Source organism: Strix aluco, chromosome 4 (assembly GCF_031877795.1).
Source record: "Strix aluco isolate bStrAlu1 chromosome 4, bStrAlu1.hap1, whole genome shotgun sequence".
Lineage (NCBI taxonomy): Eukaryota > Metazoa > Chordata > Aves > Strigiformes > Strigidae > Strix > Strix aluco.
The window spans coordinates 62,799,943-62,823,833 of record NC_133934.1 but is presented as its reverse complement, the minus strand read 5'-3'; the positions used below and the strand labels follow the sequence as shown (position 1 = coordinate 62,823,833).

Sequence of the window (23,891 nt, the reverse complement as noted above, 5' to 3'; positions counted from 1 at the left end):
GCGATTGGCTGGACAAAAGCCCCAGCGGCCAATCGAGAGGTATGGAATCCAGTAGAACGTTCTGCGCCTGGTAGGCAGGCTGCGATTGGCTGCCTGGGAGGGGAGCAATGGGCAGAGCGGCCAATCGGGGGGGGGGTTGATCCTGTCGGGAGGGGGCTGCGGGGCAGGTCGTGGCGGGGGTGGGCGCCGGGGTTGCAGAGGGCCCGGGGGACGGGGCAGTGCGGGCCCCGGGGGCGGGGCGGCGGGAGCCCCCGGCGGGGCCGGGCGGTGCGGTGCGGTGCCGGCCGGCTGCTAGGTGGAGCCCGCGTCCGCGCAACCCAGATCCGGGCCCTCGCCGCTCCCCCGCCCCTCGGCTCGCCGCCCGCTCGGCTCCGTGCGGCCGCTGCCGGGCAGGGCAGCAGCGCCGCGCCGCCCGCCGCCGCCGCCTCCCCGGGCCCCGCTCCCCGCTCCCGGCTCTGCGGGGGACGCGGGTGCTGCGGCTGCCGCCGCCCCGGAGCGCCGCCGCCCCCTCCTCGTGTGCGGTGCGTGTGCGCTGTGCCGAGCTGAGCCGGCGGGGCCGCCCGCCCGCGGCCATGGGCCCCCCCCGCGCCCGCTAGGCACTGCGCGGGGCGCGCCCGCGGAGCCGCCCCCCCTTCCGCGCCCGCGGAGCTGCCCCCCCCCCCCCCCCCCCCTTCCCGTCCGCCCGCGCTCAGCCACGCTGGGGCTGGCGGTCTCCGCAGCGGGAGGAGGAGGAGGAGGAAGAGGAGGAAGGATCTGGGGTGCCGGCGGAGCCCGGGGGGCTGAGGACCACCCGCCTCTCTCTGCGCGGGCGCCTTTGTGTCCCCCAGCCCCGGCGGAGCGAGGGGCCGCGGGCAGGGGAGCGGATGCAGAGAGCGGCTGGTGCTGGAGGGGGAAGAGGGAAAGGGGGATGGTGGAAGATTTCTCTCCCTTTTTTTTTTTTTTTTTTTTTTTTGGTGGTCTCTTCGGCAGCGGCTGTTCCTCCCCAGCAGCAGCGGCAGCAGCAGCGGCAGCAGCAGCACAGGCAATGACTCTGCCGCATACGAATCGCCCGGCCGGTGGTGCCGGCTCCGGAGACATCGCCTTGCTCTGAAGTTGCCCACCTGGAGGAGGTAAATCGGAGCGGGGCTTTGGTCCAGAGGTGTCGGCGACGACGGGGGAGAGGAGGGAGCGATCGCCTCCCCCATTCCCACACACCCTCCGTCCTCCGGGAGGGAGCCTGTGTAGCAGAAGAATACGGCAGAAAAGGAGAGACTTTTTCTTCTTCCTATTTTTGTTCCCTTTTTAATTATTATTCTTTTTTAAAAGATTTTTCCTTCCTTGAGGGACGTTCCCTGCGTTTCATCCCCCCCCTTTTTCTCCTGGCTGGGGGCTTTGGTACTGTGGCCAGGTCTGCTTCCTACCCCCACCCCTGGTTTTAATGGCTGGATTGTGGCAGCAGCTCCCTGCTGCAGGTTGTTGAGGAACTGATGGGGACTTGCAGCTCAGGAGCCGGAGGTGACTAAAGGTAACTAACCACCCAACGGATGGATGCTCACCAGCCTGGCCGGCAGTCACATCCTTGCCCGGTTGCGTTGGGCTGAAGGGTGCCGGCCGCCCTGGGCACACGCTTGGATTGAATAATTTCGTAATAAGGATAGTTTCCCTTCAGGGGGGCAGGATCCTCCAGGTAACGGGGGAGTGTCTCTCTGGGTCTGCATGCTGGCGGGAGGGGACGGACAGTGGGGACAAGGGGTGTGCTGCTGGTTGGGAAATGCCTTGTGGGCTCCGGCCGGGTTTGGCTGTGGACAGCTAGGGTGGTGAAGGCGGTGGGGAGATGGAGGAGACCTGGTAGGTTTTGTTCTCGCTCTCCCTTCTGTTTTTCTGTGAAAGGCACCACGTTGGACTGGTGGGTTTGCTGGTGTTACACTGAGAAATTCCTGAGTTTCGTGTGTGTGTGTTCTCCCCCCCCTCCCGCGCCGTTCTCGTGCCCACCCCTTCATGGATCTATGTTTCTATTTAATTGCTGAAGGGTGCCTCGACAAGCAATCGTTTTCCTGGATAGCAGGAGGCAGAGGGTGGGCAGGGGGCATGGGTGGGGATATTGCCGAAGTGGGGGGTGCATTGGGGGTTGCGTGTGTGTGGATATGGGGTGGTAGGGTCAAGGTCTGCATCCAGCCCAGTGGCCCCGAGTTACAGGTAGGCGCGAGCTTCTCTTTCCCTTGCAGCCAGAGAGGGAAATGTATGGTCCAGGTAGATGCATTGCTAGAGATGCTCAGACCTTCCCACCTCCTGCCTGTGAGATTGCGTTTGCCGGCTCTAACAGTACAGGGCTGGCGTTCGCCAGAGGGATTTTTGAGCAAGAGGGCCGGTATGTATGGTTGGAGGAAGAAAATAGCTTTTTTTAATGCCTTTTTTATTTTTTTAAACTCTTGGTTTATTTGCTTGCTTAATTATTTATTTGTGTTCTGCTTGCAATCGTCTTTTGACTGTTTAACTTGGAAATACGGTTATAAGGCTGATGATCACTCCCTGCCATGAGCCAGAGAGCAGCCCTTTCCTCTTTCCCAGTCTACAGAGCCTACCTCGAGCTGGTGCTCTTTATTGCTAATGAAGATGTAGGTACGGTGCCCCAGAAATGTGCCCTGGCTACCTGGGGGATTATATTCAAGGACTGAGTTTGATCAGCAGCGTTCTGTCCAGAGTTGTCCATAGAAACAACGCAGTCCCCCTGATGGTTTTTTTCCACCCTTTCTGCTACAGACAGGCAGATGTTTAGTTTGTAGGAGGGATGGCGAGGTAGGAAGGGAGACTGTCTTTCTCTCCCTTTCCTGATAGGCATGTGATTCTTCTCTGCGGTAGTGAAAACAACTTGTATATGGCCAGAAGCAATGGATTGTTGTCTGCTTGTCACTGTAGCATTCATTGCTTTAGCCAAAACAACCCAGTCTGTTGTATTTACTTTCTTGTTTAGATCACTCATTAGGAGGTATTAGCATTTCCACTCTCCCAGTCCTGGTTCCAGGCAGCTAGCTGCTTAGGAGGAGGCTGAGATGCAGGAAAAAAAAAAAAAAAAAGGGGTGAAAATGCCATCTGTGTCTTGATATAAGGCAGATAGGTAGTCTGCTAGTCGTGGTTTCTTTCTATATTATAGTACTGATTGTTCCAGAGCGTTGGAGCAAGATTTTCAAAGCTGACAAAAACCCCAAATCTTCCCTGGAGTTAAAAATGAATAAATTCCATTTTTGTTGTGGAATGCCATCTCTTAAAGAGACTCTTTAAGCAGCCAATGCTGCCTGCTTGGTATTGAGTAGTAGTGTGTGCTTTGTAGAGCTCATTTATCATAATTTCCAAGGGTTTGCGATATTAACAGGCTTCTACTGCGTATTCATTAGGAAAAATCCTTCCATGCTTTACCCATGGGGGTAAACCAGGTGTTGCAGGTTAAAACAGACTGCTGTCAAAAAGTCTGCAGTTGTCACTTAAGAATACCAGACCAGGAAGGGAGAAAATTTGCGTACTGGTGCTGATGTTGGGTGACAAAGTTCAGTCTAGGGTTCCACTGTAAAGCCGTAATTTTTTCTAAAGGTAAAACAACTGCTCTCAGATGGCAGGAGACAGTCCCCCTTGTTGTGGTTGAGACTGCTCCTGTTGCAGCTCCTTAAGAGTACTTTTTCCTTATTTAGCCTTGGTTTACTATAAAGTGACTGTTGTCGCTGTAGCAGAAAATAAAGTGGATACAGATCTCTGGTGTGTCTGTTTCCAAGAGGACTGAAGTTTTTATAAAGCTAGTCTTGGCCTGTAAGTTCCGTATGATTTTTATTATTCAATAAAATATGAATTTTCCCTTTTCTTCTGGGGGCTGTTAGAAGAGGATATGTTTAATTTTGCATTTAATTCCAGAGCAAGCTAAATGGCAGTGCAGACTGATGACAGTGAAAACACCGAGTCCTGCTTTGAGGGACAATGAGATTTTATTGGTATGTATTAAGTTTAAGGCTAGCAAGTCCTCTCTTGGATGTTTTGTTTGACAAAAGTAGGAGCTGGGTTTTTCTCGGCACCCTCCGGGGATGGTGGAGCAGCTAGTGTAGTTAGCTAGTCTAGGAAATTTGTCCCCAAGCACCTGCTGGGTTGATCCCCCTGCTTTGTTTGCCGCAGCCAGTGCTCGGCTGCACATCCCACAGGTTGGGATGCCATGGGGGCCGCATCCCTCCCTGCCGGAGGTGATGTGGTGGAGGTGCTTGACGTGCCTATCCTGGAGTTACATGCAGAAAAGATTTTTTTTTTTTTCCTCCCGCAACAGAAAACAAATTGCCCTGCCTGCCGGTGTGAAAACGAAGCTGGTGCCCTTTGCTGGCCAGGAGAGAAACGCGAGCAGGTTTGTAGGTGGAGATGCAGGCACGTGCATCGAGTTGATGAGCAGGGTGTCTGTGTGCTGCCCAGCATCACAGGGCTGTTATAAAGATAAATAAAGATTTAGAGGCAGGTGGACCGAATCATCGGCCAGGACTGGAGAGGAGTATGCATGACCTTTAGCTTTGGTCAGCACATCAGTTGGAGGGCCTGATGCTGTTGTCAGGTTTTTCACATTCTGAGCATGAGCATATGCATCATCAACATGAGTAAATGAGATGCATACAGGAGAGTGAAGTCTTTGTAAATGGAGTAATCCCGGGAACAGGTGATTTATTATTACATATTTTAATACTAATAGTGTTGGGACTGGTGTAGATTGACTAGGAAACTATTTCATGCATGACACAGTATAAAGGATGGGCTGAAGATTGATGAAAGAGATGGAATTCAGGAAGCAAGAATGGATCAGGGAAAAGCTAAAACATGGAGGATGGGCAGGAGGCTTTTTATGCTTTAATTTTTTTTTTTTTTAAATTATGTTATTTGGAGTTTGTGGAACCAGCCCAATGTTGTGATCTGAGTGATTTTGATAAAACTTATTACTGCATCATAAGAGAGATTTGGAAGAACAACTTAGGAATTATTATTTTGGAGCAGTGATGATCTATTATGAGCTAGGCATCACAATACTGATGTATTGCTTGGGATAATGCTGAGACACTAGGACAGCCCTGCAAAATAAAGAAGTGTTTTCCTGTCGCTTTTGATAATGGGCTGCTTATTGGGATGGGATGCAATTGGTGAGCATTGAAGTTTTGAAGAGATGTTTACCATAGTTTGTGTGGACTCCTAGTTCTCCCCTGATGGTCCCTTTCTTATTCGACAGATGCCCTCCTGATGGAATGTGAATACTAGAAATGCACCATGATGCAAAATTTTGGGTGTCCATACACAAGTCAGTCTCTGCTATGTCTATAGGCAACGCTTTCCAGTGTCTGTAGGATGGGGAGCTAGAAAATGTGTCATTTGTAACAGTCCACTCTGCCCTGGGGTATTTGTAGGAGCATAACTGTCCTGGGCAAGGCAGTCTGGCATACTGCCCTCTGACAGTGTCATTTCCTGGGGTCACATCTGCCTTAGCAAATCTTTGTCACAGTCCTCACCAACACTTAATATAGGGCTCTTTGATCCCTGCTTGGGACGTGTGTGAATATGTCATCATTTTTGTAGGTGCTGAGATGCTCCAGCGCTTCCTGAATCATCTCTAGGTTAAAGGAAGCACCCAGAGCAGGCTGCTGAAGTAGAAGAAGGAGGAGCTTGCTTTTAAGCATGTACTTTTAATTCTTGGCTACTTTAATGTCAAGGAAACCCCTCCTACTCAAATCTGTGATGTGATTCTGTCTAAGATGTTATCCCATTGCCTGTTTTTAGCCTTCCAAGTTTGTGGTGTAATGCTTGCTTTACGTTCCTCACTAGATAATGTCTACAGCGAGCAGTCGGAAATGCATGTGTCTCCTGGGCGCAAGCTAAACGTTCATTTTTAAGATGACTTCGCTAAGGACACCTTGACACTATAACTTTTACTTAAGCAGTCTTTTCAGAGAGCCTTCTGATTTTGCCTATAAGGCAGATCAGTCATTGCACCAAGCATCTCTAGCTATAGCAAGGTGGCTAGTTTTTTCAGGCAATAAAAACTTAATTTTAATTGTGTTCTGGATCATTATTTTACTTACTAAGCAGTGCTCAATGTGGAATTTTTCCCTAGTCTGTCTGAAACCTCCTCTGGCAGAGAAATAAGCACTAAACCATTTTTAAATGGCCTTTTCCTTTCTGTCTTTTTTTTTTCTCTTTCTTTTTTTCCTCCCATTTTAAACTTTTCTTCTCTACTTCTTCAGGCCCACTCCCGTCCAAGGGAGGTATCGCTATATCTGCAGTGGGGTTCCCGCTGTACTCAATGGAGTGCTTCTGTTGGCTTCCCTGTGAGGGAAAAATGCTCAAGAATCTCAGGTGTGGTATCTTCTCAAAAGATGCTCCAGAGTCTCAGATTTGGTATCTTTTCAAAAACATTCCCCTGCTTCAGCATCATGTTTCTGCTAATTGTGTTGTAATGTCTTTGCCAGAGGTGGCATTTCAGGCTGAACAAAGCTCTGTACGCAGGTGAAGGCTTGAAATCTGTGCACACTTCTAAAATCTGCTTATGAAAACAGTTGAAAACTAAAATCAAGACATTTCCATTTGAGACTTGACAGCTTTCGGTTCCAAGGGTCATGAAATAGATACCATTCTGAAGGAAGCGAAAAAGTGTTTGGAAGCTGTCCTAATTAGGCAATATGAAGTTATATATTTCATTTAAATGCTTAATAGTAATAAACTTTTACAGAGTATCCATTGATATATGGCCTCATACTATCAGAAATGTTTTTTTTTTTAAACGTACCTTCGTCAACATGTGAGTAATTACATAGGAATTATTTCAGTGGTTACAAACATAATTCTTCAGCAGTCTATAGCACAACTCCAATTCATTGCAGTGGATACCTGACAGGGAACAGCTTTGAAATATTTTGCACGATGTTTTGAGTTGGTTGGACCATAGCTTTGCTACTATTAATTGTAATAGCTTTACTGACTTGATTGCAGTTGCATTGATTTATACCAGGTGAGGTAATTGATTTTGAACTTTGCAACAGAGTTATGTGTTTCTAAAACTTACAGCGAAATGTCATAAATGGAAAGGATCAACGTGAATGTTTTCTTACAGCAATGCAAAGTTAAAATGAAGTGAAATAGACCTCTGCTTTGGTAGAAGTGGTGCTTAAAATGGTATTGTGAATTGTCCTACTATAGAGTCCTGCACAAAGGTGCCAGTGCTGTTCTGAAAAGAGATCTGGTCTAAACCTGGCACCTTTGAATAAAACTCTTAAGTGGTTTTACACCAGTGGCAAGTAGTTTGCTTGTAACAGTCGTTGCATACAATGCATATGGGTTTTTACAGTAAGTCCCTTTCCCACTCTGTGGGAACCAAGAATCTAGTTACAGAGGTGAGGACACTGTTTAAAGAGGGGTAGAAACATTCTGACTAATGCAGTCTCAGCACATCCCTTTATTATACGCAGACACATATATGGACTCATAAATATCATGATTTGGGGAACAGACACAGTTCTTAATTTTTTTTTTCTGTCAAACTCAGGGAAGTGAAAAAGTTATCTAAGAATTGCACCTAAACCCAAAATGTGTACCTGCATCTCTGTCTGTGTGTGCGCATACATGGGTTTTGTTTGTGAAATGATGGTGCTGATGCATAGAGTTTTTTCAATTCTGTTGCTGAAAAAACTTCTCTCCCTATTGATTTTTTTCTGATTCTATTTTGAGTTCTTGAGATGTAGGTGCAATGATGGACAATAACAACAAAATAGTTGTCAATGGGCCTGCAGTTTTTAAATGTTAACTGAGATCCTTGGTTAGTAGTCCAACATCAAAATAAAACAACCACATTTTCAGATATGCTGAGCACTGAGCAACCGCACATTTTATCGGAGTTGGTGCTGGTCCTTGCTTACTTGCTGTAGCAGCCTGTTCCCATTCTGAAGTTGCTGATCCCAAGCCTGCCTTAATGAGAATTTTTTTCACTGCCCTCAGAGTGCAGAAGAGAGTGTCACTGTGTTGCTGAAGTGCTGTTTGCAGCTTTCTTTGGGGATGTCAATATTTTCCTTCAAGCGAGGAGCAGGCTGGCTGGCTTTGGGCTGATCTAGGTTAGATGGGCTATTTAGCTCAAAAGAGCCCAGCACCAGGAATTGCAGAGCTGTTGACATTGGTTTTTTTTGAACGTACCTGGTGTGTTGTGTTGGAGGACACCTGGAGGAAAGGGAAGCATTAAGCAGAAGTGACACCCCCGTTCTGTTTGATGGGTGGGTCTTGCTGTTTACAAGCCCTGCAGAGGCACCGCGCTGCCTTGCTATTCAGCGCCATGTCGCAAACCAAGCCTTGGCTTAAACCCGTGAGAATAGGGGAGGGACCTGAGCCCAGTTTTTGATGTTCTGCATGGGTGGGTATCCTGAATACTCAAATGCATTCCAGTGACAGCTGACCCTGTAAGGAGATTTTCAATAGCTCTCTGGGGTTTTTTATTTTCTTTTTTTTTTCCTCTCTTTTTTTCCCCTTTATTTTTTCTTTTTTCTTTTTTTTTTTTTACGCCTATTCCAAAGACTGCTGGGGGAAGGTAAAAAAAAAAAAAAAAGCACTCATCATAGTTGTCTCTTTGAATAGCTTTTACTGTTGGAAAGAGTTGAGGAAAATTTCAGAGATCATGTTAACTCCTTTCACACTGCCTTTGCATGTGTGTAACTGACTGACACGTCATCATTTCGAAATGGCTCAGATTCCTGTCACTCACTTCAAAGGGGACAGGTTTTTGTTGTTTTGTTGGGGTTTTTTTCAGCAAGATGTATGCTGCAGGTTTTGTATTCAGCAATATCTGCCATGTAATACGAATCCGTATTTGCTACTCTGTGTGTTTTGTATCTTTTGGTTTGGTTTTTTTTTCTTTTTCCCCCCCTCCTTTTTTTCCATAGTAACAAAAGGCTTTTGGATTCTGTCCTGAATGACTTTTTATGTTAAGGCTATCTTGAGGTACACAAAACTGGTCTATAATCCTGTAGTAGATGGCTTATCCAGACTATCCAGAGAACAGCCATTCATGTTTCCAGCACACCACAGATTACTGTATTGGACATTGCACCTCAGCTTGACCTTGTTGGAACTGTCTGTGGGATCTAAAATGTTATTCCTTTGGATTTAGGATATTGCAGTAAAGGCCTTTAATCATTTGGAAATGTGGTTGTATATATCCTGCTTCCTTCCAAGGGAAATTACAATGTGACTACTGCACTTGCAGCTCCCACAGCACAGACGTCTTCAAGAAAATGTCATTTTGGATTATTTTTAATGGATGCAGGTGTGTGGAGTGGCTGTGTGTCTTCTTTTTTTCCCCTCTCCTTCCTTTCCTTTTTTTATTTTTCGAAAGAAGGACAGTAATATTACAATCGCTGCGTTATTTGGTACGACTCCAAAGTGATGTGTGTCTCTTTGTGTAAAATTCATCCTGATAGGTATTTGAAATATAGCGATTACGCTGCATAGAGTGATAACTTGTGACCTTTTGACAAGTGATCCGCAATTACAATTGTAATGCAGTTTATAGATCTCCTTAAGTAGGTCACCAATTTGCAATGAGTCTTTCTAAAGTCTGTGCGATGCATTTTGATTGTGGGAGTGGGGAGTGCTTTTCCGTATACCATCACCAGTTTTCCAAAGGAAGGCTAAAATGCGACAAGGGAATTATACCTGTGCAAGTACCCTTGTTTTGATGAGAAATACGGGTGTACATCACTGAGTGTGTGAGGGTATTCCCACATGAGCAGCTCTGTGTTTGCAGTGGAGCTGAGACGTTGGGTAAAACTTGAGCACCTGTAGAAAGATGTTGGCCAGTAGACTCAAGCAGTTGTTTATGCCAGCCTAAACTAAGAAGTTGTAATTTTTCCATTCAGGGGGGAGAATCTGGACCTCCGCAGTGTCTGCAGAGATCTTTGTGTTAGGGAGAATGGGATATGGTGGGGAACATATCTAAGAGCTGCCTCGCTGTTTGTCTCCTCCAGCTTTGGGAGCAGCAGATGGGGGGTTGTCTTCTCCAATGCTTTTACGCTTGATCACTCCCTCATCCCGTGCAAGCGAAGGGCAGACCAGCATAACCCATGGGCCAGGCTGTAAGGGTGAGGATGCCAGCCTTTGTTTGACCATTTTCAAGCTGCAGTTCTGAGCACAGCGAGGGTCCAGGGTTCCTCCCAAGTTCATGTAATTTGAGGGTAAAGCCTATTCCAGCAGCAGTCTTTGTGGTAAAGGTGGCAACTTCAAGAGGTAAATAAAAACTAACAGCCAAAGTAATAGGCAAGTTAGTGAAGAATATCATGGAAGTCTAGTCTGTAGTAATGTAGGTGTATTTTGCAGTAGTGGTAACATAATGCTGTTTCTTTGAGCCGGTTTCTCCTCTTATTATTACTGTAATGAAATAAATGGCAAAGCGTATGTTGACCTAGGGGTGCCAAGTCCTCTCCTAATTTCTAACTCAGATAGGTCTCTGCTGGGCTGCAGTAGGAGCTGTAGTCAATCATCAAGCGATAATCATGTGGTGTTTGTTTTTTTTTTTTTCTGTAATTCTTTGTTGTTTTCTTTTTCTGTAAATCACTTTTCCTTTTATACTGTAGACATTTGTGTGGGTGGTTCCTCATTGACCACAAAGATGTGTTTTTTGTTGTCTTTCATTTACGTTCTCTATTGAATTAGCAGTTTTGTCTGTCACACTTGGGTGGGATTCTGCAATGATTTAATTTAAAATGAAAGAGAGATGTCTTCATTTTAGGGAAAGCCATGGCTAAGTGGTGAGAATAAGCAGGTCTAGCCTTTATCAGAAACCCTAATTAGAAGAAATCCCATGTACGGTTGACCTTGACTATTGAGACAACCCTCAAAGAAGAAAGAGCACTAAAAATTAGTATGCTGCCAGTGCTGCACTTTTATTATTTGACGTTATTAAGCAAACTCGGTGTGTATTTCTTTTTTGAAGCGTTTGATTAAATATGTGATCTTATCTTCGTGAAATGGCCCGCTGGGCTGCAGACAGTGGTGTTCAGAAATGAAATTTGTTTAGAGCCTCTGAACAGACATTTATTCAATGAGACCTTTCTTGAGTAATAGATGTGACAGTGAGATAGCTGTGCAACATGTTTTGGGGTTTGGGTTTTTTTTTTTGGTTGGTTTTTTTTTTTTTTTTTGGTGTAGGGAGTTGCAATGTGATCAGGGAGAGAAGGTAACACAAGTGCACAAGAATGAGAATAGGGTGTATTGTCATATGTTGATATATATATGTTGGGAAATTGTCAATTGTCATCAGAGGCTGATTCTGTGAAGAGTTATTTTTGGGCCAAGCTTTGCATGCTTCAGGAGCTCCCTGTTGGCATTTTGTGAAAATAAAAAAACACCCCACAAACAAAAATCTGCAAACAACAAACCAGAGAAGCATTGTAGTTGACTCTTGGGGTCAGTGCTGATGTCCTTAAGCAGGTCTTTGGTTTATAATAGTCCCATCAAATCAATGAGACTAAGAGAAAGAGGCCAGTCCATGCATAAGGAAGGCAGGCTTCACCAGAGAGTGTTCACCTCTGCTATTGTGTCCAGCGATGAGAAAATGTGAAATGTAGGTAAATATTCTCGTCTTCCTTGTTTTTTTCATTGGAAGCACAGTGCTTTCTTATTAGGCACAGCTGCCATGGGGACCCTCCACCAGGGAAGAAATACTCTAAATGGGACTTCTAGTTTTGAAGCAGAATCAGAGATGTAATGATATATATCTGTTTTTCCAGCAAAACAGTCAACTTCGTTGTAGCTTTCCATACAGCTCACAGAGATAAGATTTCACTGAACGTGTGGACTGCACAGGATTTTCAGCTGTTGACACACGATTACATGCCTTGCTTTTCCCAAGATGAAGCTGAGAAGGAACATGAATACCTGAAACTTTTTTTTTTTTTCCTCAATAGTGGACTTATAACAATATACTGTGGTGATCTCTGAGGGCAAGAGATGTGAATTTTTCTGAGCAGCTTAGTCTTCCCCTGTAAAAGGGGTTTTTTTAATATGGGAAGTTTGCTTTTGAATGAGAGGAGTCCCAGAGTGCCTTTGCTGTAAAACTGCTTTTTGATCAATCCTCATCTGCCTTGCTGCTCCCCTACATTCCTACATTGTACAGCAGCTGTCTTTACATTAGGTTAGATGCTGATTAAGTGATTTCTCCTTCTAGAGGTAAAACCAAAACCTTCCCATACAGGAGTTGGGAGATGTGAGCTCCATGCCTTAATGAAATGCTGAGGTGCCAACTTAGGCGACCTCCAGCATTTGATGCTCCAGCTGCTCATCTTCCCTGCTCTTTGGTTAATGTGGTTGTTTTTCTTAAAAGCTATATGGCTCTTGGGACTTTTTGATAACTTTTAATTACAGAGACATTTTTCTTTTCCTGGTGCACAGCTAATCCCACCAGATGCCAAATGTAGATTTGAGAGGCTGGGTGTAAAGTACGGGAATTCATGTGTCTGGGAGCCCTGGGTATTTTGCACGATGCTTGCATGAGCTTGAGGGATAATTTATGCTTGTGAGGTGATTTATGAATGTGGTATATTGAGGAGTACAGCCTGTAAACGTGTAGTTTACAGTCGTATTTTAAGGGGCTCTTCCATAGATCTGCAGCTGGATATGAGTTGTCTTTGTAGCCCAGACGGCAAGGCCAGAGCCATGGGTCAAAGACCAGCAAACATGATCCTCTTGAGCATTCTAGGTGGTGTCCCAAGGGCTGAGGGGTGGTGCTGAGGGTGGTGAAGCTGCCTGCCGTGAAATCATACCTGGGATGGTGGTGGGCAGCAGGGAAGGGTAGAGGCTAGTAGATCCGCTTTTCTAACCGCATTGTTGGTTGCACAAGGATGACCGGTGTTCTTGGCTCTGGCATGAGCTCAGTGAGGTACTCAGACAGGCCATGCCTCATCTGGGTACCTGCATGGAAGCTAGGTTATAGTCCAGCCTTCAAAAAACCCCAAGTGTTTAAAAATGGTCCTTTATGCAGAGGAAACTTGCACATGAAAGCACAGCCTGCTGGAAGAAGTAATGGTCCCATTATGATCTGGTTAAACTAGAAGTCGGTCAGGAAAATGAAGATGGAAAATTCGCTGGACTGAAGTCTACTTGACATCTGTTCTTCTACAGAAGTAACTTGGTCTAAGTAACTCCATACGTAGTGGTTTCTGAGCAGAGTCTGGTAAATTTGTTTCTGAACTGGGAATGGTAACGGCATATTTTTTTTTTTTTTATATGTAAATGCTGCAGAGTTATAGCATTTTACCTAATTTCAAACTTTCTATGGGACTCTAAAATGAGAAGAAAAATCTATCACAGATAAATTTCTAGGATGGCTGTTTAAAAAGGGAGGTAGCATTTTTTACTAGTGTTCTGTTGCTCCTAAAGCTAAGCCAATGTTTTTAATTAAAAAAAAATTACTTGCTGCACATGCTGGGTGTGCTGATTGGGGTGGTGCACATGGTGGAGGCACCACTGATGCTTCCCTTCCTGAGAGATGTGGTGGCCCTTGGCAAAGGTTCAAGGGAACACTGCTGCTCCTGTACCAAGAGGTATTTTATGGTCCCATTTCCCTGTCTGGAAGTCACCTGTGCAGAGCTTGAGGACTTTGTGCAGTTGTGTGGGCTTTGGGGCTGCAGTTCCTGCTGAAGGTCCCACATGTGCCAGCACTTCAGGGGCAAAACCTAATGCTACACAAATGCCATAAGGAAGGGAAAGTTCCTCCTTACAACATCACCCTAGGACTCAAGGGAAACCACCTGGCCAGGCATTACATAAAACCTAGAGAAGAGGATAGTGCCCATGCTGGAGTAGCATAAGGTGTCTTGCCGCAGTGCATCCTAGTTATTCCACTTGGCAACATTGTCTACTTCCTACTCCTGTGAATTTGTGCCGAATTTTGTGTAATATGCCTAATTTTTGGTGTGTTAGGAGCAAGGGACTAGTCACAACCATGCAGTTGAACGTGTGTGTGTGTGCGCAGTAATAAGGTTCAAAGGTGGCTGTGTAATTATGTTACGTTTTCAGCCTCCTTGCTAATTTTCTGCTGACTGAGGAGAGAACTGAGGATCCTTTTGTGCCTTGATGAATTTCTTCGCTTCCAGCAAAGCAGGGGCTGACGCCTGGCTATTCCAGCCTTTTCCCAGCTGGACACCTACTCTCTTTTCTTCACTTCCATTTCCAGACTCATTGCGTCAGACAGCCAGGGTATGTAAAGATGATCTATGTGGATCTACTGATGCTATTGTAACAATGAGCAATTATTTAAATTAAGCAAGCAGACATCTTTCATCAAAAGGGCAAGATAAAATAATAGCAGGAGTGCCACTTTGTTTAATGCAGGTCTGTGGTCTTGGTACCGAGATTTCAGCAGCTGGCAAGATACTTCATCATCTGGGAAGACCTGCTGGGAGCCACAAATTAATCATGTCGTGATACCTTGACGTTGCCTTGCAGTGCTTGCACTGTGGTGTTCAGCGGTAGGTGCTGATGTTACATCGTGGCAAAAAAGATACTGTCGTGTGCCGATGGAGGAGGATGAGCAGATAGCCTTGTGGTTGCCTCCATTTTCTGGCTGCAACAAGCTTATGAAGGGAGGGGATGTTTTTTTTTTTCTCTTCCCTTTTGCCTTTTCTCACTGCCTTGTATATCGGTTCTCATTTACATTTTAGGATATCAGGCCAATGAAAAATGTATTTCCTGGTTTTTCATATTGGTATGATTTTCATGTCCTTGTCTCTGTACTGCTCTTGTCAGATAAGTGTATAGCGAAGAGGCAGGTTTTGCTTTTAAATTGAGAAGAAACAATCTTCCCTTCTTAATTTAGCTTTAGCCAGTGCTCTGAAATCTTCGAAGTGATATGGAAATGTCCCTTAGTTTGCGTGCTTGGCTGAAGGCCAGCAGAGGTTTTCTTGTGTGGGCTTGCTTTGTTTGTTTTCCTCAAAAACTGTGTGTTGATTCAGGCCAGTTGCTGCTGATAGAGACTTTGGATATAGTGTTTGTAGCTAATTAAAAATAGCTGCTAATTGAGAGCTGAATGTTGTGGACTTGAATTTTCCTGCACGTTAGCTTGGATAAGAGTTTTCCTGGAAAAGTAAAGACTGATTCTGCTTGAAGAGGCTTGCAAAGATCTGCTTTGTTCAATTTGGAGACACATTTGAAAAGTAATTTAGTGGTAACTCATAATATCGCTAAAATATGTGGGAAATTGAAGTTCCTTTAAAAAGTGCAACATCTTGTCACTTTATTTTACCTATAAGTAATAACTTACAGGTTATTACTTACATATGATTAACAGGGCCATTGCCTGCAGGTACCAGCAGCAGAAATACTGAGTTCAGCTGTGCAAGTGTGGAATGGTGTAATCCCCTCGTGCCACATGATCTGTCTGCTGAATTTCCTTCAGTCCCGGTGATGACCTTTATCATTTTGTATCTCTTCTCTTTAGACAGCTCTACATATGCCACTGATTGAAAACAATGTTTGAACACTCCAGTGGGAAGTTGCATGTGTACAGTCACTTCGCCAAAATCATGATGTGCCAGAGCCTGTGAATTTTGGAGATCCCTTAGAAGTTGTTGCTATTCCGGAAATAACACCTGATATATGTTGGATATAAAAGGAACAAAGATACAAAACTTTTTATTTATTTATTACTCTATGCAGAAATAGCGGATGATGCTTGAATCCTACTTGTGTGTGTGTGTTTTATACTGACAAATGCTTAGCTTTTCCTTACAACTAACCTTGGCTCCAAATTGCTTGATCTTCTGCTGGCCGCTTTTTGATGCGTATGGCATTCTTGCGAGTTTACCTTTTTCTCTTCTCCCTGAAATAACTGAACAAAATTATTTGAGCTGGTCAAATATCTAGAAGAGCATCCCAGTGAGCAGCCTGCCTGCTCTCCTGGTGCCTGCCTGCTCGCTGCGTTGGGCTGAGCCATGCAGAGCGAGATGCTGCTGCAGCTGGAGAGCATCCACCGGGGCATGTTTGGTGGTCGGCCGGCGGGTCACTGCTGTGGTTTGCTAGAAGATAAGCCTGGGGTGATTAACAGGCTCATTAGCAAGCTTTTATTGCAGTGCTGAAGTGTGGTGCACAGGAAGCAGGCATTGTTCTGGCTTGTTTGTTTAGCGAATTGATATGTTTATATTTTTTATTCTTCTGCACCCCACTTTTGCTGGGGATTACTGTGTATGGTGTTTGTGGTGTTTTGATTTTGTGGGGTTTTTTGGGTGGGTTTTGGCTTTTTGTTTGTTCGGGTTTTTTTTGTTTGGTTTTGGTTTTGTTTTTTAAAAGGAGAAGGATGAGTTTTAGTTTATCTGGCTGAACAGAGATGTCTGTATGCAAGCTAATAATAATTTAAACTGGCCTTCTAGCTAATGGAAAGAGGCAGGCACTGCTGAGGCATGATTCCTTTCCTTCTCATGTAGACATTTAAAATAGGTCAGATGAATTGCACCCTAAAAAGCTTATTTCTCTCCACTGACTGTAAAGAAAGCCTAAGGTGACAAAGTCTGATAGAGACATTTACATTGCAGATACCTCAAGATGGAGGAGGTGAATCCCACCCCAGGAAATTACTCTCCTTGGCTTGCAGTGCATTTCCAATTTAAATGTGAACGTGCATGATAAGCTGGTACCTGAGCTGATCCAGCGGGGAGTGCATGGGGAGGAATTGAAATGGCCCCTGGTCTTCACAGAGCTTGTGCCCTGAGGGGGAGCTCTCACTTACTCAGAGGAGGACTGGCACGAGTTGAATTGGTGTAAGGCATGTACCTTAAATATCACAAAAATAAATGCAAGTATGGTGGAAAATGAGTGATCCCTCCTGTTAGTTTTTGTGCAGTCCTGTACATTGAGAGTGGGACTCCCATTGTGTGCTTTTGTACCTTTATTGCTTTTTTTCCCCAAGAACATGTAGTAACCTGCAAACCTGAGCAATTGCACTTCTAGTCTCCCTTTTTCTTTCAAGGACTGAAACTTAAGTCTGTGAAAATGCTGAAAAGGCAGATGCTGGGAGCTGTGTCTGCCTCAACTCATGTGGGAAGGCATCACTTGGGTAGGTGCCCTGGGATGCCGAGCCCGTTGGTGGGAGGGTGGGAGAGGAGCTTCCCAGATTGCAGCTCTAAGCTTCTGGTCCCTGACAAATTAAGGATTTATCTAATGAAACTATCTCCTATGAATATGGTGTGCATAGATCCTACTAGTCTCTTAAGAGTCAAAAAAAAAAATCTTTCTACCCTCCTTTCTTGAGTCTCCAAGAGCTGCAGTTTGGACAGATGTTCCAGTGCAAGTTTTGGCTGCTTCCCCTCCACCCCCAAATCAAACCCCTTCATTTTGCCATCTGTTTCTGTGGCTGTATGGGGAACCAGGCTGGGAAATGAAGCTCTAATTTTAAAATCTGCATTGGGTTTGTAGCTCTTGCTGGGCTGTTTTCGCCTGGGATTGGTTTCCTGGCTGGTTTACAGCTGATTTTTGTGTAGCTGCGTGGTAGTAGCACAAGCTGCGGGACCGTGTAAGGAGTGCAGAGCTGCTCAAAATGTGTATGAGGTTTTCTCTGGGGTGTTGGTGGCTCTCCCAACTTTCCTTTTTCCAACTGTAGGTGCTCTGAAGGTCAGTCCCCAATATGTTGGCTAAGTCCTTTGCTCCAGGGAACACTGAATGTAACATATATATATATGTATTACACCTGTATATGTGTGTAGGAATGTGTACATATATACATGTATGTATATGTGTGTATATATACGTATGGAAACTTGCTAAGCAAGGTGTGTTCTGTTCTCTTTCTTCCCACTCTTTCTAATATACTCTACTGGACAGAGGTTGAACCTCAGCATTGTGCAAACTCATTTTACAACTTGCACAGAACTTCGAGAAAGACACGAGAGCAAACTGCATCTTGAATCTTAAAAGCAGAGCTATGTATGCATAGCACATGCCCAAATCCATCAATATTGCAGATACATAGCACTAAATTCACTCACCCCATTCCTAATTATTTGGTGCTGGTTTCTTCTCTGCACTGTTGGTTTTAATTTTTTTAAGCAGGTGACTGAATCCTTGAACAGCCTTTCATTTTGAATTGGATGGAGATGGGGATTTTTAGGACTGTACTGCAATAGTAACACACTGCTGGTGACTGGGTTGGTTTTGGTTTTTTTAACAGCTGGTATCATTTCTGTGATGCCATTGTTTGGACGAGTTTGCCCTCATTAGAGGACTAAGGGAAGATTTCTTTGTTCTTTAGTCTTGATGTAAAATGGCGTATGTCACTTTCCCTAAATAAAAGGAGAGCTGATAGAAATGTTTAAATACAGAATGTCAGCTAATGATGAAGGAGCATTTAAAACTTCCCTTGTTCTGAATAAGTTTTGAATGAACAATGAAAACAAAGCAGATGTTGCTGAGTGTTTACTTCAGTGTGGCTTAAAAATTCAATTTCTGCTTTACATTCGTAATTGTCAGATCAAATTAAAAAAATCAAAGGCAAGCCACATGGGGTTAGATCCAGTAAAGGACTTTGTATGACTCATTGCCTAAAAACAAGAAAAAAAAAAAAAGGGATAATATTACTTGACAATTTTAGCTGCCTTTTCTGGAGATGACCAATTCTGATTCAGGAGATTGAGAATGTTCTCTTCAGGGTTACTTGGTAGCCCTTGGACTTGATAATTTTGCTTCAAGTCCTTGTTTATGAAGCATACTCATGCCTTCCACACTCTTATGAAACTAGGAATGTCTTTCATTACAATGATCTCTCTCAGATTTAGGGCACTTTTTATGATTTGTTTGTGTCTGTTTACAGCGTAGTCCTGTTGATTTGCTCCAATTGCTGGGGATTTATCAGTGCATCATACATCTTTACTTACTTTCAGGTCAGTGTTACCCCCTAACTACAGTGGCCAAGCAAAGTGCTTTTGCACAGACCTGTTACTGAAAATTTCTTGAGGTCATGAAGACATTTGTGTTCATTTTGAATAAAATTAATTTGCATAAAAAAAGCCCTTTGAACAGCGTGAAGGCTATAACTTTGTAAAGCTCTTAAGTGTGAGTTCAAAATCTGTCCTGCTCCAGGGCAGCTACTTGCAGTCAGAGCCAGGATCCAAGGGATTTAAACAGGATATTTTAATGATATCTTAGTTGAATCTTCTTTTCAGTAATTTTTCTAATATTTGCAAATTTGAAATCTGAAGAAATCCTCCTTTTATTGGAGAAAACTAGGTTTCTGATTAGAGCTTGTGGTACACTAGGGGCTCTGGTCAATACAGCTTTAGCATCTTCCTCTGTAAGAAAGAGCTGATTGAGCCTGAATAGCATTGAGGTGTCACATTTTGACCAGCCTTTCCTACTGAAGGACACACTTGAATAGAGAAGGCCAAGCACCAGCTTCTTTATGAATATCGTCGTGTATTTCTGCAAATCTGCTAGTCTCTTGTTGTGAGAATCTTAAATATTATTGTAATGTAGGCTTGTGTTCCCTCTGGTTTTACAGCAGCTGTTAATACAAACTGTTCATGGAGCTGCTCTGACTTCTGTAGTGTTGATTTTTAAAAATTATTGTGATTTCTTTAAAGGTTCTTTTATTTTAGAAAAGATGTAAATTTGAAGCTCCGCTAGTAAAAATGGGGCATCGGGACTGGTTAGCATGCACATGTGAAAAGGACATTTGTAGCAAAGAATAAGCTTGTTTACAGAGCAGTGAAAAGTTAGAAGATGCACTCCCAGTAATTGTATCTTAGCAAGACATCAGTCTGATTTCTACAGATTGGTGACGTAGTATTTTGATATTTTTTTTCTACAGGTGGCTCTTTAAAGCTGAAATTCTGAGTATATGCAGTCTCTGAAATTCATACTGCTAGAATACATTGAATGTTTTTTAATATTTGGCCTTTATAGCTTATGTATTCTTGTGAATAGTGTTTCATGCTGTTCAGGAATGGCATACGTGCTTGCTCTTTTCTTGCAGTGATTTATTTCTCATATTTTCACTCTTTTGTTTAAAAACAAAATCTTAAAAGGAGTATGATAATTACCAGTTATTAACCTTCATTTGCCATTAGTTGTGTTGAAAGCTGGCATCACAAATGCTATGAGCATTAAGAAATGTTTTAATTAGGTCATTAGACCCTATGTGATTTAGTGATTGCCCAGAGAGAAATGATAACAGGAAGAGGTGTTAACAGGCAGAGTCTTAATTCAGCAAAGCATTTATGCAGATGCACTATTAGGGCTTAAATCCTCCCATGCAGTTGAGTATAGGCTTTGCTGGGTTCGAGCCTAAAACAGATTTCCATCTCAAATGGGGAAGGCTCAGCATCTTGGCAGAAGTCTCTAGTGCACTGCAGCTGGTGAAGTTGGTGAGTTTTGGCTCAGTGGGCACCATTTCTGTGTTAGCTGGAAGCGGTGCTGCATGGTGGGAATGTCTGCCTTGGTACTTTTCCTTTGCTGTGATTTCTTCACTGGGAGCGTTGTTAATCTGCTTGGGGAAAAAAAAGAAAGGAAAAAAAAAAAAGTTAAAAAAAAGGAGCAGGTAATAAACTAGTGTATTCTATCTCAGACTGGAAAATGACATCTTGTTTCTAATTTACTGCCCTGAGCTTCAGTGCATACTTTCACTGTGGCAACATAAGTGTGTATTTTTATCAATATAATAGAGCAATTCTCTGTGCTGGGGGGAAACAAAATAGTTTCCTAAAGGACCCATTGACTGCCTCGATTTTCATGTCTTTCCAGTGAATAGCTTATAACAGGAAATATTGGGTTAGATTTCAGAAGTCAGAGAAACCCTTGACATTTGGTTGGGGTGATGTTTATTTGTCCTGCTTTAATAAAAAGGGGAAAAGCTTTAACGTACTGATTTTTAAGAGATGTTTAGTAGCCATGAAATGTCATAGAATCATAGAATGGTTTGGGTTGGAAGGGACCTTAAAGATCATCTAGTTCCAACCCCCCTGCCATGGGCAGGGACACCTTCCACTAGACCAGGTTTCTCAAAGCCCCGTCCAACCTGGCCTTGAACACTTCCAGGGAGGGGGCAGCCACAGCTTCTCTGGGCAACCTGTGCCAGTGCCTCACCACCCTCACAGTGAGGAATTTCTTCCTTACATGTAATCTAAACCTCCTTCTTTCTGTTTAAAGCCATTAACCCTTGTCCTATCCCTACACTCCCTGATAAAAGTCCCTCCCCATCTTTCCTGTAGGCCCCCTTTAAGTACTGAAAGGCTGCTGTAAGGTCTCCCTGGAGCCTTCTCTTCCCCAGGCTGAACAACCCCAACTCTCTCAGCCTGTCCTCATAAGGGAGGTGCTCCAGCCCCTGATCATCTTTATGGCCCTCCTCTGGACTGGCTTGAGCAGGTCCATGTGTTTCTTATGTTGGGGGCCCCAGAGCTGGACACAGGACTCCAGGTGGTGTCTCACCAGAGCAGAGTAGAGGGGGAGAATCCCCTCCCTCAACCTGCTGACCACACTTCTCTTGATGCAGCCCAGGATATGGTTGGATTTCTGGGCTGCAGGTGCCCATTGCTGGCTCATAGTCAATTTTCCATCCACTAATACCCCCAAGTCCTTCCCCACAGGGCTGCTCTCAATCCACTCATTGCCCAGCCTGTGTTTGTGCTTGGGATTGCCTTGTTGAACTTTGCCTTGTTGAACTTCATGAGGTTTGCACAGGCCCACCTCTCTGTGAGCCTGTCCAGGTCCCTCTGGATGAATTCCCTTCCCACCAGCATGTTGACCGCACCACACAGCTTGGTGTCATCGGCAAACTTGCTGACTGTGCGCTCAGTCCCACTGTCCATGTCGCTGACAAAGATGTTAAGCTGCACTGGTCCCAACACTGACCCCTGAGGAATGCTACTCATCACTGCTCTCCACTTGGACGTCGAGCCATTGACTGCAACTTATTGAATGCAACCATTGAGCTAATTCCTTATCCACTGGGTGGTCCATTTGTCAAATCCATGTCTCTCCAATTTAGAGGCAAAGATGTTGTGTGGGACAGTGTCAAAAGCTTTGCACAAGTCCAGGTAGACAACATCAGTTGCTCTTCCTTTATTGAAGAGTGTTGTAACCCCATTGTAGAAGGCCACCAAATTTGTCAGACACGATTTGCCCTTAGTGAAGCCATGTTGACTGCCACCAATCACCACCTTATTTTCCGTGTGCCCTAGCATAGTTTCCAGGAGGATCTGCTCCATGATCTTGCTGAGCACAGAGGTGAGACTGACTAGCCTGAAGTTCCTGGATCCTCTTTATTTCTCTTTTTAAAAATAGAGGTTGTGTTTCCCCTTTTCCAGTCAGTGAGAACTTCACTACACTGCCACGGCTTCTCAGATATGATGGGTAGTGGCTTAGTCCAGGGTAGCGAGCTTGCTGCATGCCCTCCTTGCTGCCCTAAGGATTTTGAACTCCACCATTTCTTGGTCACTGCAGCCAAGGCTGCCCTTGAGCTTCACACTCTCCGCCAGTCCCTCCCTGTTGGTGTGAGCAAGGTCCAGCCTAGCACCTCTCATTGTTGGCTCCTGTATCACTTGGAGTAGGAAGTTATCATCAATGCATTCCAGGAACCTTCTGGATTGCTTATGCCCTCCAGCAGACCAGGGCTTGTGAATGGGAGGTTTCTCCTATCTATCTGTAGAGGGCCTCATCAGCTCGGTCTTCCTGGTTGGGTGGCCTGTAGCAGCCCTCCACTATAACATCTGTCCCTGCCTTCCCTTTAATCCTGACCCTCTCAGCTCTCAGTTGGCTCCTCATCCATCCCCAGGCAGAGCTCCATGTACTCCAGCTGGTCATTGACATGGAGGATGCCACCTCCTCCTCGTCTCCCCTGCCTGTCCTTCCTAAAGAGCCTGTATCCTTCCAATCCAACACTCCAGCCATAGGATTCATCTCACCGTGTCTCCATGATGCCAGTAAGATGTCATATCCTCTGCAATTGGATTGTAACTTTTTTTTTTAGAGTACAATCAATAAGATTAATATTTTATCACGTATTCCCTTCCCACCTTTAAAAAGTGTTTTGCCAGGAAGGAAGGCTTATTTAATGGTTGTACAGGTCAGTGTGCCCTGTGTCATGCCCTGATAACTTTTGAACCTGTTGCCAAATTTGATTACCAGAGGAGAAGGGTTTCAAATTATTTTCTTCATATTCTGTGAAAGCTGATGCCCATGTTTTCATAACCTCAAGTTTTTTTGTTTTGAGTTTTTCTTTTTTTACAAGTGGAGGGTAGTGAGACCTGATCCTCAAATGATGTATTGAGACAGGGCTATAAGCACCTTCAACAGGGCTGCGGTCTATTTATATCATCTGAAGCCTGGCTTTAATTGATGGATTTTTGTACCTTTTTAAGTGAACATAAATTATATGAATGCTTTACAGTCCAAAGTAATAAAAAATCTGAATTGTCACCATTTCTTCCTAATTGTATCACAAGACAGATTCCTGAGTAAAGTATGCACATAAACTTTTAGCCCATTGAAATATGCATATATAATTTAATTTGCATACATTAAATTCTTAGTTTCATTAATGATTTAAGATTCTTTTGCAGTTTGCTCTGTCACATTTTTTGCTTGATTGAATTGCCTATTCTATTTAAATCAGACTTGGTAATATTGCTTGTGCGTTACAGAATGATACTGGTAACTTTGTTGGACCTTTTATCAACATGAGTGATTTATAACTGGCTGCAGTGTATTATTAGCCAGAGATATATTACAATGTAAGACTTCCCCAGAGTGAAAATTTTAAAGTACAACTAAGATGGCAATTGCAGGGGATGTAGCTGAGAAGGTGAGGGAAAGAAACGTTGGCACCTTACATCAAAAGAGCATTTTTATATTAGCACTGTTAAAAAGGCAGTAAACTCGATTTGTGGTTT

The 23,891-nt window shown here is 44.2% G+C and overlaps 1 protein-coding gene across 1 annotated transcript in view; it reads left to right on the top strand.

Moving 5' to 3' along the window:
• Positions 1–717: 717 nt before the first annotated feature.
• The window catches only part of ADGRL3 (adhesion G protein-coupled receptor L3), a 514,763-nt gene continuing 491,589 nt past the window's right edge, over positions 718–23,891 (top strand). Inside the window, exon 1 of the mRNA XM_074823334.1 lies at positions 718–1,666. The gene's annotated coding sequence lies outside the window, so the exon portion shown is untranslated. The remainder of the gene's footprint in view (positions 1,667–23,891) is intronic.